The sequence below is a fragment of the Polyergus mexicanus genome, unplaced genomic scaffold, assembly GCF_030449975.1.
Source record: "Polyergus mexicanus isolate NDT 795.1 unplaced genomic scaffold, iyPolMexi1.0 SCAF_1, whole genome shotgun sequence".
NCBI lineage: Eukaryota > Metazoa > Arthropoda > Insecta > Hymenoptera > Formicidae > Polyergus > Polyergus mexicanus.
This window is the reverse complement of record NW_027223321.1, coordinates 12,517,141-12,532,894: the sequence shown is the minus strand read 5'-3', so window position 1 is coordinate 12,532,894 and position 15,754 is coordinate 12,517,141. Positions and strand designations below refer to the sequence as shown.

The window sequence follows — 15,754 nt, the reverse complement described above, 5'->3', positions numbered from 1 at the left end:
AATATCGTAAATAAAACTGTTAAATTATTTGTCGTCTATGCATATATGCGATAGATATAATAATAATATTCACGTGATTTTAATTATTCTTCGCGATGTTACATTATGTATTTCGGAAATAATTTTTTTTTTTTTTTTCTCGATATCGGAATATAAATTTTATTATTATTATTATCATCATTGAAGTGTACATAAAGGTGGAGTAGTTGAAAGGAAATTTGAAATTCGTCACATTCGTTCGAAATTTTACACGGGATGTTTACGACCGCTACTTTTGCACGCCGTTTCTCTGTTATCGCCAAAGAAATCTCACAACCCAGAGCTCGCGCATTAAAATTCGCCACACATTAAAGACGTCACGTCGCGCGAAATACTTTTCTCATTACTTATGTATGAACCTTGTCTTCCGTATAGTTTTCGACAGATCGTATTTCGAGAAAACAACAGGAGCAATAGGATCCCGTTGCTGCTCGGTGGAGTCGAAGGTCGATCTTAATGAGGACCCGTGGCCGTAGCGCACGTAAAAGTGATATATAGCCAAGAGGAATTGCTTTTAATTGCTCCTCGACGGCGGTTGTCTTTTTCTCTCTTCTTTCGACTTTATTTTCCAGCCTCCCTTTCGCTCTATTCGCCTCGCGTCAATTAAATTCTCATCGAAAGCTATCTCCGCGAAGAGAAAAGAATTGTTTTCCGCATTTGTATACAGGATGTCCTCGTGTACACCTCGTGATAAATTGACTTTTCTTTAATTCAGATTTTGCGATAAGTTATCGTTTATTGTAAATGTTTAATTTTTCACATGAAATATTTCTATTATTAAATATGTATAATGAAATCTGGGACTTCTCATTCGATTAATTCGATTTGAAATTAATTGTTTAAAGAACAATTTCGTATTAATTTTATATATATATATATATATATATATATATATATATATATATATATACACACACAAAACCTAATTAGAGTTAAATATGTTAATACGTTATATATTCATTTCGCAATACTTTGCAATATATATGAAGAATTCAAGAGGAACATGTATACCTTTTTCCATCGACGTAAATTCAAGTTGCTGTAGTCATTTATTATTACAGAATTCATTGACTTGTGTTTCTTTCCTTGTAAATCGCTCTTTTCTTTGATAAGATTTTATATTTAATTTTGCTCAGAAAACATTGAATCGAGAGATTAACATGACATTTGTATAATCTTGTCTTTGTGTTTATCGAAATATTGAAATTAAATTTAAATTTTCATTTATTTATTGAATCTCCCGGAAAAAGATGTAAAAAATATTGATAGTAGAAGGATTAAACAATGTATTCCACGTGCGCACGCCGATATATATATATCTCTCTTTCTTGAAGCTATCTCTTTTCAAATAGCACTGCATTACAATATATACTTTGCATTATTCGATAATGCGATATAGACGCATTCAATGTACGATCTTCCGCTTCCTTTTAGTTACAACAGAGCCCTCAATGTGAATTGCGTATTTTTCATATTTTCTTATGCCTGTCCTTTGTTTTTCCCCCCGTTTTAAATCGACGGGACACACGAGCGTGTCAATCGATTATCGCACTCGCAACGGTGATTATGCAGGTGTCGTGATTGATCAAAGCTGCAGGATGCAACGGTCGAATAAGAAGTTCCCAACGAACAGCCCTGTTGCATCTTTGTGGTGTAATATTTTTACGTTTTGCACCCGTTCAACTGCCTGTCGACGGATATGTCAGGGTTCTTTCTAGCTTCTTGGGATTTAATAAAAATGGGAATCCTACACGCTATAATAGATTGTAATTTCGTGCACTGGATTTTTTTTTTAAATATCATTTTAGGGTATTGTAATACAAGGTGATACACACCATATTTAGTTGCGAAGAACTTTGTTAACGATGCTAAATTTGCGAGACGAAACGGTTGAATAAGATAAAAAAATTAAAATTAATATAACAATAAAATTTAAAAAGTAAAAATTATAAAACATACTATACAAGAAATTATAGAAGCGACAAACTTTGAACTTCTAAAAATTTTTATGATTGTTTTATAAACACGTGTGTGTATAAAGCTCGCGGATAATCATAAATTTAGATTTTTCACAGTTAATTAAAAATTATACATGCATCAAAATTGTTATAATTATTTTTAATTTATATAGTCAATGGAGGTAATAATATCGCAAAAAATAAATCAAAAATTTGCTTTTTAAAGGGAGATAGTACTATCCATTTTTATATTATAAATCGAGAAGAGTATTATTTCTCGCCGGTATTGATCTGCGCTCGCATTTGGCACGATTTTATGGCGAAAGTAGAAATTTGCGCGAAAGAGAAAGAGAGAAAACTCGCTCGGCTCTGAAAAACTTCCATTTGCCTTGGGGATAGGAAACTCCAACAAGCGCACAATGCCATCGTGAGAAGTACGACGATGAGCCGCGATAGACAAAAGGTAAAAGCAAAAGAAGAGATTGACGAAAAGAATATAGAGGAGAGATTGGCGACTATTGGAAAAAATGACGGAGGAGAGAAGGAGGAACGAGAATAAAAAGTTTTAATGACCTAGAAAATGCGTATGGAACATGACAATACGGAACAAAATGGCAAAGTATTCACTTTTCACACGTTTAGCCAAGGGACATTTTTTTAAATATTATTTTAATTCAAATATCGAGCGAGATGTATTTGCTAAAGAAAAATCTTTGAATTTTATCTTCGATATTCGGACGGTTTGTGGTTGGGTGATGAAATGCTGACGAATGTGAGAGTCGAAGAAACTGGAAAAGTGAGATGCGGATTCGATGCCCAAGGGACGAGAATATGGAAAGTTTTGAGTGGCGGTAAAACGTTATGCATTAAGAATTTCTTCGCCGTTGGGATTGGGAGAGATGGATAAGCGCGACGTGTTCAAGGAGAGAAAAATCGTTCCCGAAGACTGTCGCTACATCGCTTGTATTTACAGCGATCGCGCCGATGAAACTTGGGAGTCGTCGTGACCGGTAGATGGTTGGCATTCTTATAAACAATTATTACTGTGCGACAAAGATAATTTGCGATCTCGGGCAGAAGATCACGTTGACGCTAAGTGCGCTTTAAGTATATTTTTTTTTACGGTCGTTCCACGCGATTCTCTCCCAACTACTTGGAGCGTATCCCCTTCTTTTTTTTCTATATCGAGCGTGGCGAACAACTAATGAAGGTATCGGCGGAAAAAGCGAAGAGCTTTAAGTAGATGGAAGAAAAATACGTGAAGTTAAGTAAAGGAAACTATGGAATAAAGTGAAGAAACTCTGTTGAACAAAGAGGAGGAAAAGGGAGGAGGCAAAGGAGATGGACGACCATAAGCGAGAATCGCAGCTAGTAAGTTACACAGTAATGGTGAACCATTGGTGAGTTATATCAGAATGATGAGACGTAAGAAGAGAGAAAGATAGAATTTATATCCAGACAGAGAGAGAGAGGGGGGGGGGGAAGGATCGCGAGGGATGAATGTACACGAAGAAGAAGAAATCGGACTCTGCAAATAGACGAGATCGATGAAGAAGGGGGGCAACTCCAACTATAGGAGAACTAGAGTCTGGAAATGACGTAGGAGGAGTCTCGATTGGCAGATCAAAGTGATGCCGTAGTGGCACGGACACGGGTCGGCAAAATGTACACGCGAGAAGCATGAGAAGAGAGAGAGAGAGAGAGAGAAGAATCCTCGTAACGATCCTGAGTCGATTGGACGTGAAAGGAAAGACGAGGAGAATGATGCTGGAATATCTTTATTGGCAGACACGAACGTAAAACAGTGTTCGATTAATCTGTCTGCGAGCATTTGCGCACACTATGCCGTGGACGGTATACTCGGATAAAAATTAAATTTTCTTGTACACAACGATTTAATCTTCTAGAATATACAAGTGTATATATAAATGTATTTAAAACTCAGCATCATTTCTTGATCATAAATGGATTAAATTTTAATTATACACACACACATTTATCTTTTCGAGAATTTTTTTTTTTTTTTTTTTTTTTTTTTTTTATAATGTATGTATATCTTTTCCGAGACCTACTTTTCAAGATTTTTAATATTAAATATCAAAGATTTGTAATAAATAATAGTATTCTCTCTTTCTCTCTAGGGAAAAGTAATCTTGAAATATATCGGAGAATCTTAGTTAAAGTCACACGGCTTCTTGCATATCTCGCATACTTCTAGTTAGTTGAATTTAAAATGCTCGACTCATGTTTCCTTACATAAATATTCACGAATTAACTCACTAGCAGTAGTACTATTTCTATATCCCGATTTTGCACAAAGCTGTAGAATCAAATTAACTCTCCCAAATTATATGCTTCTCTTATCTATTTTTTTTGGATGAGAAAGCTAAAAAGGAAACTCGACAAGAAACTATGTAATTACTTGTCATGAAAAATCTTAATTGCGATATCATATTAATCGCATAACATCTCATATATTTTCAAATATATCTTTCAAACTTTTGTCTACGAGAGAGAAAATTTGTTGCTTCTCGCGGGATTGACATTGTAAGACAGATATTTCCATTTCATTACGCTTGCCTTAATGAAAAGCTAAATCCTTACATTCAATATTACGTACTATATAATTATAATAATTAACGAGTGGCACGCTCATGCCAGCCATCTCTTCAATGTATCTCAATTCAATTGTTTCAGTTCGTTAATTAGAAAGACTATTATATGTCCAGTCGAACTGGAAGAGCATACGGAATAATTAATTAATATTTTATATTTTATATTTGAAAATTAATTAGTCCCTTCCATTAGATAATTTTTTTCTATTGTACAAATGCTAAGTAAATTAGAGTTTGAGAGTTTGTGAACGAGATATGTGCTTAAAAAGTAAATTATATCGCTGTAGAGAAAAACGGGTGTTGAAAAAATATATATAATACAATATTTCATTATTTTTTTATCTAACTGTATTTTTAAATATTTTCCATGACAGAAAATCCTTTGTTTGCCAAAAATCGGAAATGATGAAAATTTCCTCACCGAAATGAAATTTGTCTTTAAATGTGTCATCTCTTCTCGCGTTATTGCTAGCAAATAAATCTTTTTTTCAACAAAAGATGCGACATCCTGCATCTTTTAACTGCGAGAACAAATGCTATTCGCACTCTCGTAACGACACTGAAATTGTTTAGACTTGGGAATTTTCTGACAAAAATAAACTTGCATTCGTAATCCTTAGAATTCTCCGAAAGACAAACAAATTAAAGAGGAAAAAGTAAAAGGGTTATTTCAGCTTCTTGGCTTCCGATGCGCTCTATGTTTAAGGCGCATTTACATATAATACTTGTGTCTGATTGTGAGTCAGCGAGTATCTCTGTCTGTTCTGAAATAAGTTACCCGCATCTCAATCAGCAAATGTGTCTCCGATGCCTGTATAGCAGCGATTCTTAAAAGAATTGCCGCGCAATTTTACGTTATTGTACAGATATTGTATTTTGCAACATTTATAAGCTCCCTCTCTTTTATGGATATATCATGAAAATTGATTATATATAATGCATCTTCCCGCGATAGTTTTATATAATATATATTTTATTATTACTATTAATAATTCACTCGTATCTGATTTAATTAAATACTTAATGTGTGCTGCTTTTTATCAAGAAATATTGTATCGTTAATCGAAAAAAGTACGAGAACTCTGTATTGCTTTACTACGGGAATATATATTGTATTTCCGACGCGTAGCAAGAAGTCAAAGGGGGAGCAATCGCGCGATCGGCGCGTTAAAATAATAACGACGAGTATGTCGATCGATAGAGCGAATTGCCAGCAAGAGGCCGGGTTACGGTAACAAAAAAAAAAAAAAAAAGTTTCGCTCGACAAAGGTTCGAGAAGGGTGAGAATTGAAGAAGGGACGAATTTTCGAAACGACAATCGGGAGAGGCGACTTCGAGGAACTCATTTGCGAGAATCGTAAAGCGGATTGCTGCCTTCTCGCCCCGGCCGGCGGCAAAAGTCAAACAAGAAATTGCATAAAGTTGCCGCCGGCTCTTCGGAATAAGTAGCGCCATGTGCGCTTACCTTTGGCGAACGGCGAAGTGAGAAAGAGAACGAGAAAGGGATGAGGGGGGGGGCGGGAAGTAGAGAGAAAGAACGAGGGGAAAGGGATAGCGATAGGAGTCGAGGGAGAAGAAGGATGCGTTTTTAACACACGCTCTTTGTGTTAGCGCCCGGAGCACGGTTGCGCAACGATTTCCGAACGAAGCGGAGATCCGCCTCCTCTCTCTCTCTCTCTCTCTCTCTCTCTCTCTCTCTCTCTCTCTCTCTCACTCTGCTCGGAAAAAATAAACGCCGCCTCGCGTACGTTCGTTCGGTAGCGAATAAAAATGTAAGCGACGCGAACGGAAATTTATTTTGCCGATGTTCAGTAAAATTTATCCTTGTTTATCGAAATTTACCCAGCATTATATCGATCATACAGTTTCATATATTCAAAACATGTACCGATATTATTAACATAAAATATACCTCTCTCCCCCCCTTTATATATATATTTATATTTATTTATTTATTTATTATGTATCTATAAATAGATAATTTACATGTTTCATATTTGCCAATAGCGTTGAAATTATGCTTAATTATTAAGCTTAATAATTTTAAAGAGAGAGAATTAAATGTGTTAAAATTTTAGTTTGAATTTGATTTAATGTTGTGATAACAGTAGATATGATTTAATATGTTGCATAATATTGATATATGGAATATTCATACGTTTATAATCTGTAAGGTTATCTTGTATATAAAATATGATATAATATCGCGTTAGTTACATGTTTCTTTTTAATAACAAAAATTCTTCAGGACAGGATAATTAAGTATCATTTTCTTTGCATAAGATATTGGCATCGCTCACATTCCGATGAAACGAAAATCTATTCACTTCTCTAGAAATTAATAATCATCAGTCGCGCGTAAAAGTTACGTGAAAGTATCATGAGATTCCAATCGGCAAAACTTTTCATATGATGCGATGCTCGATGTATATCGTCGATTAACCGCAATGACACCGATGCGGAATACGAATGAAGGACGTCGGAATTGGAAAGTAAAAATTATGGTGAAACATCATCTCTCGCGGACATGATAGCGAGAGACGGCGGCAAATAGCATCGATCTGAAAAATGTAAGCTAATTGTCGTACTTTCTCGCTTTATCATCTACGATGGGACGGAAAAGTTTCACTCGACATATCGCGCGTGAGATCAACGTGAAATATCGTCACAGAATGGCACGTCACGCATCTGACAATTGTGCGAAGCCCCTTAATCGGCCACGTTTCACAATCCTCGCGATGCACGACAAAGAAATTATCAATCGCACACACTTTCACGTCTACGGACTTTATATCCCCATAGCCGATTAACCTGTATTCTCGACAAGAGAACACTCGAAAACGCCCGGTCTCCGATCTTGAAACGCTTTCATTTCAATAAATCTAATAGAATAGTTTATATGAATGAAATGAGAACTAGAGAGATGCGATCATACATTCTTTTTCATACGTGCTTCATCACATGCGCTTAAAGATTCAAATTGTCTCATTTGAAAAATTCCAATTTATACAATATATATCATAAAATGGTATAATTTCTTTAAAAAAGTATTTTGAGTAAAAAAATTTAGTAAAAGTATTTTATATAAATAGAAACATAAATTTAAAAAATTAAACGTCTCTTATAAAAATATCATTTTTTTTTTTTAATTACAAAAAACCGGGTAAATAAAATTATACAAAGAACTTTCTCTTGGAATAGCTGGACTTCTGCAAAAATTCGCATAATTGTTTTACACTTAAAATAATAGCTCTGTGTGTTAAGATTAACATGGAGAAAAAAAAATAGTAAGGACACGTGTCTTTTTAGTTTGTATCACTGTATACGGCATATCCGGGACTTATCAAGGTCGGAGGCGCCATTTCCCTTGCGAGTGTTTCCTTGTGAGAAGACTATCTGGCGGTTTAATATTTCATTTAATGGAGTATAAAAATATCGGGAAAGCGTTCTCTCTTTCTTTTAAGTGCAGCGCGAAGATTTCGCGTTCTAAGACGACCTTTAACGGCTTTCGCCACGCAAGGCGCGTTTTACGATCGGCTCGTGTTTTGAAGATTACTATAATTATAAATTATTTACGCGCGTGCGCGGCTTCGTGACTTCTTCACAAGTGAAATATCTTTGATTCTCGAGGCGAGGAGGAGGGACATTGAGGCAACGTCTCGTTTATCAGGTTGTTTATATTTTTCTACTTATGACCGACTGTCTTGCCTTTGGACGATGATTACAAATACTTAGCGTTTTTTTAAATATTTTCAATAAATTAATTTTGATACACTATTTATTTCAATATAAGAAATATTAAATAATTTCTATTCGAACGTGTTATATTCTATTTATTATAATATCGTATATTTAGAAAAATCTCAGAAAACGGAAAAATACAGTTAACCAATATCGCGATAAAATTTACAATATGTATTTCGAGCGCGTCTCGTCATCATTACTCTTAAATATATCCGTGGCGAATCCTCCCCGCAACTGCACGATCATTAAGCGTGTTATCTCGCAGAGAGAACGAATCTGAAATGTAATTTTAAAAGGGCGCATCAGCGTGATTATGTATGGCAGTTCTCGGTCGTTATTTTTAAACGTAATCGTTTCTGCCGGGATCAACGGGCGCGAGAAAGGGAATAAACGAACGAGATCTCTCCGCTTCTCTCCCTTTCTTCGCCAACCACTCTCGAGTGCATATCTCGCTTTGACCTTTATCGTCCTTCGCTTTACGAAATAATCCTGCGCGCGGGAGGATTAATCGTCTCCACCTTCGATCTCCCTTCTCGCATCTCGAAGATACATCTCGATCGGTCGACGAGCGCGTACGTGCAAGCGAGAAAGCGAGCAAAGTGCACATTCACAGGCCCGTCTCTAGCACGTTGCAATATCGCGTCGTGCGCGTAGAACGTGTTCTAGGTCTAATGTCGATGTAGCACCTGAGGCGCGCGAGAGCGCAGGTAAGGAAGGTCGACGAGAGGAAACGAGGAGAGAGAAAGAGAGGTGGTGGAGGAGGAGGAGGAGGAGGAGGAGGGGGGGGGGAACGAAGACGCGTCGGCTTTCTCGAATCACGTCGCACGATTAACTCTCTCGAGACTCCGGAGACAATGGCTCGCGTATCCACCTCACCACGCTCGTCTTGTAGCTCTGAATTTACCAGTCCCGGAGAGGCTCCATTTCTCGCGATAGCGACGTGTCAAGTGACAATTACCGATCACAAAGGCGGCACCGACGCGGTTAAATTCATTGTACGCACGATGCTGGATTATTATTCGCGCACGTCTAATCATCGAATATACAAGTGGATAATTGGAAACAATAATGAAAATAATGATAATAATTGTAAATGTAATAATGTAAGACATAGAATTATATTTGATTTTACAACAGCAAATGTATAAGATACGTTTATTCTTTTGTGCGAATGAGTATCTTACGTTTGTCTCGAAACATTAGGAATGAGAAAAAGATGAAAAATTATTTGTATGAGATATTTTTTATTACCCTATTAAGAAAGACGCCGCCGCTCCAGTTGCGGGTAAACGCTAACTGATTTTATAAAAATTCCAATTCAATCTTTTCACGTGCAAGAAACTCTTGCATGATTTTCTTTATTTATTTTAATAGGTATATGCACACACGTACGTGCCGTACTTTATATTCTATTCGAAGAATTAGAGGACTTTGAAATATCAGTAAGATGGGGGTATTACAATGCGTATACAATGCGTCCTTAGGATTCCGCAATCATCGACGTGGAACGTAATCATCTCGTTCACTATAGGATTCTGATATCAAAGATATCCAAGATTGCGACGTGTAGATTGGAATCTTTTCAAAGCGATTTCGCTCTTCGATTTTCGCTATTTTTTTGTTATTCTTAGTCTTTTTCCCACAATTGCCGTTTATCATTTATTTATCATAGATGTTACAGACTGGAGTTTTATTTTATTTTATTTTTTATATGCTTTATATTATCGTTTAAATATTATAATAAAATTGCAAATATAAATATTGAAGATCGCTATAGATATAGAACGATTATAGGATTTCTTCGTTTTTAAATTAGTATTAAAGAAATAAAGAGATATTCTGTAAATCTTAAAAAAAAAAAAAAAAAGTTTAGATTGACAAATTAAACAAAGAAAGATTACATTCTATAAATATTAAAAAAGACAATCGAATCTCTTTTATATCTTAGACTGATTTGAATGGAGATGAAAATTTTTACGTGAGTTTATCGTTGAAGAAATTTAGCATCCCCATCTATCTTTAGCTCCCGCGCATTCGCCTAATCTTCTACTTAAATTACAAAAAGTACTATGCAGCTAAGATGATTGATGCGCCGCATTATGCCGAGAGCTCTATTATATTCGCGCGTGCTTCTAACAAGAGCCATGGTTTTTACACGACGGCTATCTTAGGGCGGGGTGTCTCTCTGCAAAGTCCAGGGCTTCTCCTTGTCCCTGAAGAAGCCTCGTCGTTTCTCTGCCGATCGATCTCCGTGTCCCGCTCTACCCTTCGGACGAGCTCTCGGCCGCATTGAAGTCACCTTTTCAACCTGCTTCGTGAACCTCTTATCTGCATGCCGCGTCCATTAACCTCTGTCCCTCTCCTTCGTTACACGTAACACGAGCACGCAGATGGGAAAAGGAAAGCAGTGACTTCACGGCGGGTTCTCTCGAGCTCGCGTTAAAACATTATTTTCAGCCATGATCGCACATCGTTACGTAACACAGGCTCCGTGTAATTTTACGACACGTGTTCCAAACTGGCATAGAGATCCTCAAGAATTTTATCTTATAAAGTAGAATATTTTTTAAAAATATATCTCTGTATCTACAGTTTCACAGTTTCCGGTATATTATAATTTATTTATTTATTTATTATTATTATTATTAACACAGTATAATAAGAAGTAAGTGTTTCTTACTGCGAATTCCTCCATCGCGTCAGGTTTTAAAATTAATTTGAATTTTAAAATGGAAAATTGCCGATTTTTCATCTTAAAATTCAAAATAATTTTAAGATCTAACGTAATGGAGTAATTTGGACAGCGGCATTGTTTTTTGTGACCAAAAATCTATAAGAAACACTTATTCTGATTAGAGTTACGTTAGAAAAATTTTGTTTTGTCGGCCTGTGTAATTGATTAATTTCAATTTATCTATTAATAATTGAAAGATTAAAGTAATCATCCATTATATTTAATATGAAATATTAGCGTTGAAAATTATCGCATACAGTTTAAATAAGTCTGTAGAGGATAGTATCGGATATTTTTGAATTATAACGAATCTTATCGATCCTGAATGAATTTTTATCCTAGTTTAATCGATCCTCTTTCACGTCTCTCTTCGCGCATCATGTGTGCATTTTAAAATCTAATTTATTACTATTTCTATTCTCGAATTTGAAACACACCGTATAATTAGCATTTGTCGGTAATAGAAATATATCGTACTAAATGAAGCATTAGTTAATATCTTAATTATTCAAACACGCGGTATAGAATAATAGTAATGATATTGTTGATGCGATAATGCATTTTTTAATTATGCGAAAAATGTGTTATCACGATAAATATATTTTCAACGTAATTATGAAGTAAGTACCGCTGCAATCTAAGATACGTAATGCCCGAGACATCTACACATTATTCTTATATCTACGTTAACATGGTGAACAAGCGTGGTACATGTTCCGGCAACACATCTCTCGGCAACACTCGCAGACATCTAAAGATTTTTTTCCAGACGGACAGTGTATAGCGATGATATCCAATTTTTATAAATCTTTGGACAGGACTCCGTCGAGGGACACGAGTTGTTGGTGAGCCATGATTAGCCTTTACGATCGGCCCTTTTTTCCCCAATTACGCGCTTCGTCGCGACGAGCGGCCGTAACGTCCGAGCCGGAGCTACGGTCACCCCAGAATATCCGGTGTCACGGGAACGAAGGGCCATCTGCTAGATAGTAATGCTAGATCACTATACTCGATCGGTTCGGGGACAGATACACGTGCACGTATATTATAAGAGTGAGAGAACGAGAATTTTTCGCAAACCAAGATTTTCCTAGAACGCGTTTTCCTTCTGTTTTTCTCGCGTGAGACAGTTTATCCTTTCCCTACCGTTACCGAGACTGGATGTGGTCCTTGAAAAAACGACAAGGATTTATATAGTTCGAACCCATATTAAGTTAGCCCCCCCACCAACGCCAAATTAAATCAAATACATCAAATAATTTAGTGCTAATTATGTGCTAATTAGTTGCCGTAGTCCGAATTTTGTTGCTCAAACCGTTTAGCAGGAATTTACATTCAAAGTGGGGGGTGCTAGCTTGACATTAAGCCAGCCCCCCCCCATAGTGAAAAAAATATATAGAATGCTCGAATCAAAAAATAAAATACACTAGAATTTGTTGCTATTTTGTTGCTCTAAAATAACATAAAAATATTTTTAAAAAAGTATATTATTTAATTAATACCACTATATACTCAGTCTCGCCGCGCCGTACCATTCACTTGCGCGAAGTAAAAGTAAATAAAAAAATGTATCGCTCGCATGTATTTGGTACTAAAATAATCTGTGGACAATATACTGTCGAAATATATGAGAAACTGAATTTGTTGCTCGTCTTAAAGTATTAAAAATCGATACTTTGTCGCCGCGGACCCCATACGACGCGCTATTATATTATATAAACTAACTAAAAGAATTTGTTGCTCGCATGTTTTTGGTATTAAAATAATCTGTGGACGATGTACTATCGAAATATATAAGAAACTGAATTTGTTGCTCGTCTTAAAGTATTAAAAATCGATACTTTGTCGCCGCGGACCCTATATCACGCGCTTTCCTAATATATAAATTAACTAAAAGAATTTGTTGCTCGCATGTTTTTGGTATTAAAATAATCTGTGGACGATGTACTATCGAAATATATGAGAAACTGAATTTGTTGCTCGTCTTAAAGTATTAAAAATCGATACTTTGTCGCCGCGGACCCTATACGACGCGCTCTTATATTATATAAATTAACTAAAAGAATTTGTTGCTCGCATGTTTTTGGTATTAAAATAATCTGTGGACGATGTACTATCGAAATATATAAGAAACTGAATTTGTTGCTCGTCTTAAAGTATTAAAAATCGATACTTTGTCGCCGCGGACCCTATATCACGCGCTTTCCTAATATATAAATTAACTAAAAGAATTTGTTGCTCGCATGTTTTTGGTATTAAAATAATCTGTGGACGATGTACTATCGAAATATATGAGAAACTGAATTTGTTGCTCGTCTTAAAGTATTAAAAATCGATACTTTGTCGCCGCGGACCCTATACGACGCGCTCTTATATTATATAAATTAACTAAAAGAATTTGTTGCTCGCATGTTTTTGGTATTAAAATAATCTGTGGACAATATACTGTCGAAATATATGAGAAACTGAATTTGTTGCTCGTCTTAAAGTATTAAAAATCGATACTTTGTCGCCGCGGACCCTATACGACGCGCTCTTATATTATATAAATTAACTAAAAGAAGTTGTTGCTCGCATGTTTTTGGTATTAAAATAATCTGTGGACGATGTACTATCGAAATATATAAGAAACTGAATTTGTTGCTCGTCTCAAAGTATTAAAAATCGATACTTTGTCGCCGCGGACCCTATACGACGCGCTCTTATATTATATAAATTAACTAAAAGAAGTTGTTGCTCGCATGTTTTTGGTATTAAAATAATCTGTGGACAATATACTATCGAGATATATAAAAGTCTGAATTTGTTGCTCTTTACAGAATACATATGATTATCTTTTATCGTTCTATATCTCGAAATTTCATTTTTGTTAATTTCAAACAGTTTTGCATATATGTATATATATAAAAAGACATAGCAGTGTCTTACGCCGATATGTAGTATATATGTTTCTTGAAAAGAGAAGCCTTTTCATGTCATCGTGCCGAAATGTTCGGCAGCGCTTTGTATCGTCTGAAAGTAGATAAAGGCACGTTTTGTTTTGACATCGGATCCGCGTCGCGCACGACTATCTCGCGTTCCTTCTTTTTTATAGATTCTTATATATTTCGATAGTACATCGTCCACAGATTATTTTAGTACCCAAAACATGCGAGCAACAAATTCTTTTAGTTAATTTATATAATATAAGAGCGCGTCGTATAGGGTCCGCGGCGACAAAGTATCGATTTTTAATACTTTAAGACGAGCAACAAATTCAGTTTCTTATATATTTCGATAATACATCGTCCACAGATTATTTTAGTACCAAATACATGCGAGCGATACATTTTTTTATTTACTTTTACTTCGCGCAAGTGAATGGTACGGCGCGGCGAGACTGAGTATATAGTGGTATTAATTAAATAATATACTTTTTTTAAAATATTTTTATGTTATTTTAGAGCAACAAAATAGCAACAAATAATACGTCTCGATAATCGCGCTTGTGTGAAGAGCGTTACGGAAAATTTAGGCTGGACGGATAGGTGGGGGGAGGGGAGGGAAATGTCGTCGAATATCTCTTCCAAGAACAGGAGCGAGCGAGTTTTTTGCGAGAAAAAAATCGTGCGCCAAAAAACCTTCGCGATACGAACAAGGATAAGATAACGAAGCTCGAGCGATACTTTTGCAATCTCGCGATTATTTTCTGGCGAAATTATACATATAATTGAAGAAGAATCATATATTTTAAAAGAATATTAAAGTATATTGAAATACGAAACGTGTGAAAAACGCGACGCGAAGCTTCACCAATTGTAAAATTTCTCATTTAGCTGTTGGTACTCGTGGTTTCTCGCGGCATTTCAGAGACATCGATTAACGTTGACACGTCACCCTTAATTGGATTTCAGTAACATCCATAGTTTTAAAACTAACCAATCACCAATCAAGAATCGAATGACCGTGATTGGTCAATTTTACAACCATGAATATTATTAAACCTGACGTGTAAAATTAGTCGACTAACTGTCGACTAACCGAACACATTTTTTTTTTCTCTTAAATAAGAATATTTTATTAGGAATGTTCATATGTGGTGTGTGAGCTGCTTTTCAGATATATTCCTCCTCGAATCTTACACATTCTATTCAACGATTATTCTCGTTGTATTATCGTTTCGCCATGAAAATTGATCGAGATTTTGTAATATAAGCTCTCTCTCTCTCTTTCTCTCGAGCCGCGCTTCTTTGTTTATATCTGAATGTTTTCATCCAACTTTTTTGAACGCTTCCGTACCGAGACGTTCGGCGACGCGGTCCTCCCCTCTCCTCACCTACCCGTCCAGCCTAAATTTTCCGTAATCGTGTCAGTCTCTTCGCACAAGCGCGAGTCTCAAGACGAATTACGGTCGCGCTCCGTGTTTCTCGCGTCTTTTTATCCGTCGAAAGTGAGATCCGCGTACGAACGAGTGTCGGGGGGGTCTTGTATCGAATAACAGGCGATTATCCGAGTGTAATATATTAACCCGTGTAATCGTGATTAAGGCATCTTTCGATATATATATACTCGCAAACGACAAGATTTTTCCCACGCATCTTTTATCTATCGAAAATGAATTTCGCATCCGAACGAATATTCGAAATATCCGAATCAAGAGTAATTTGTAGTTTTGATATATCGAC

The 15,754-nt window shown here is 36.0% G+C and overlaps 1 protein-coding gene across 2 annotated transcripts in view; it reads left to right on the top strand.

Moving 5' to 3' along the window:
* LOC138935683 (uncharacterized) overlaps positions 1-15,754 on the top strand; it is a 133,379-nt gene that overhangs the window by 17,800 nt on the left and 99,825 nt on the right. The window lies entirely within an intron of this gene.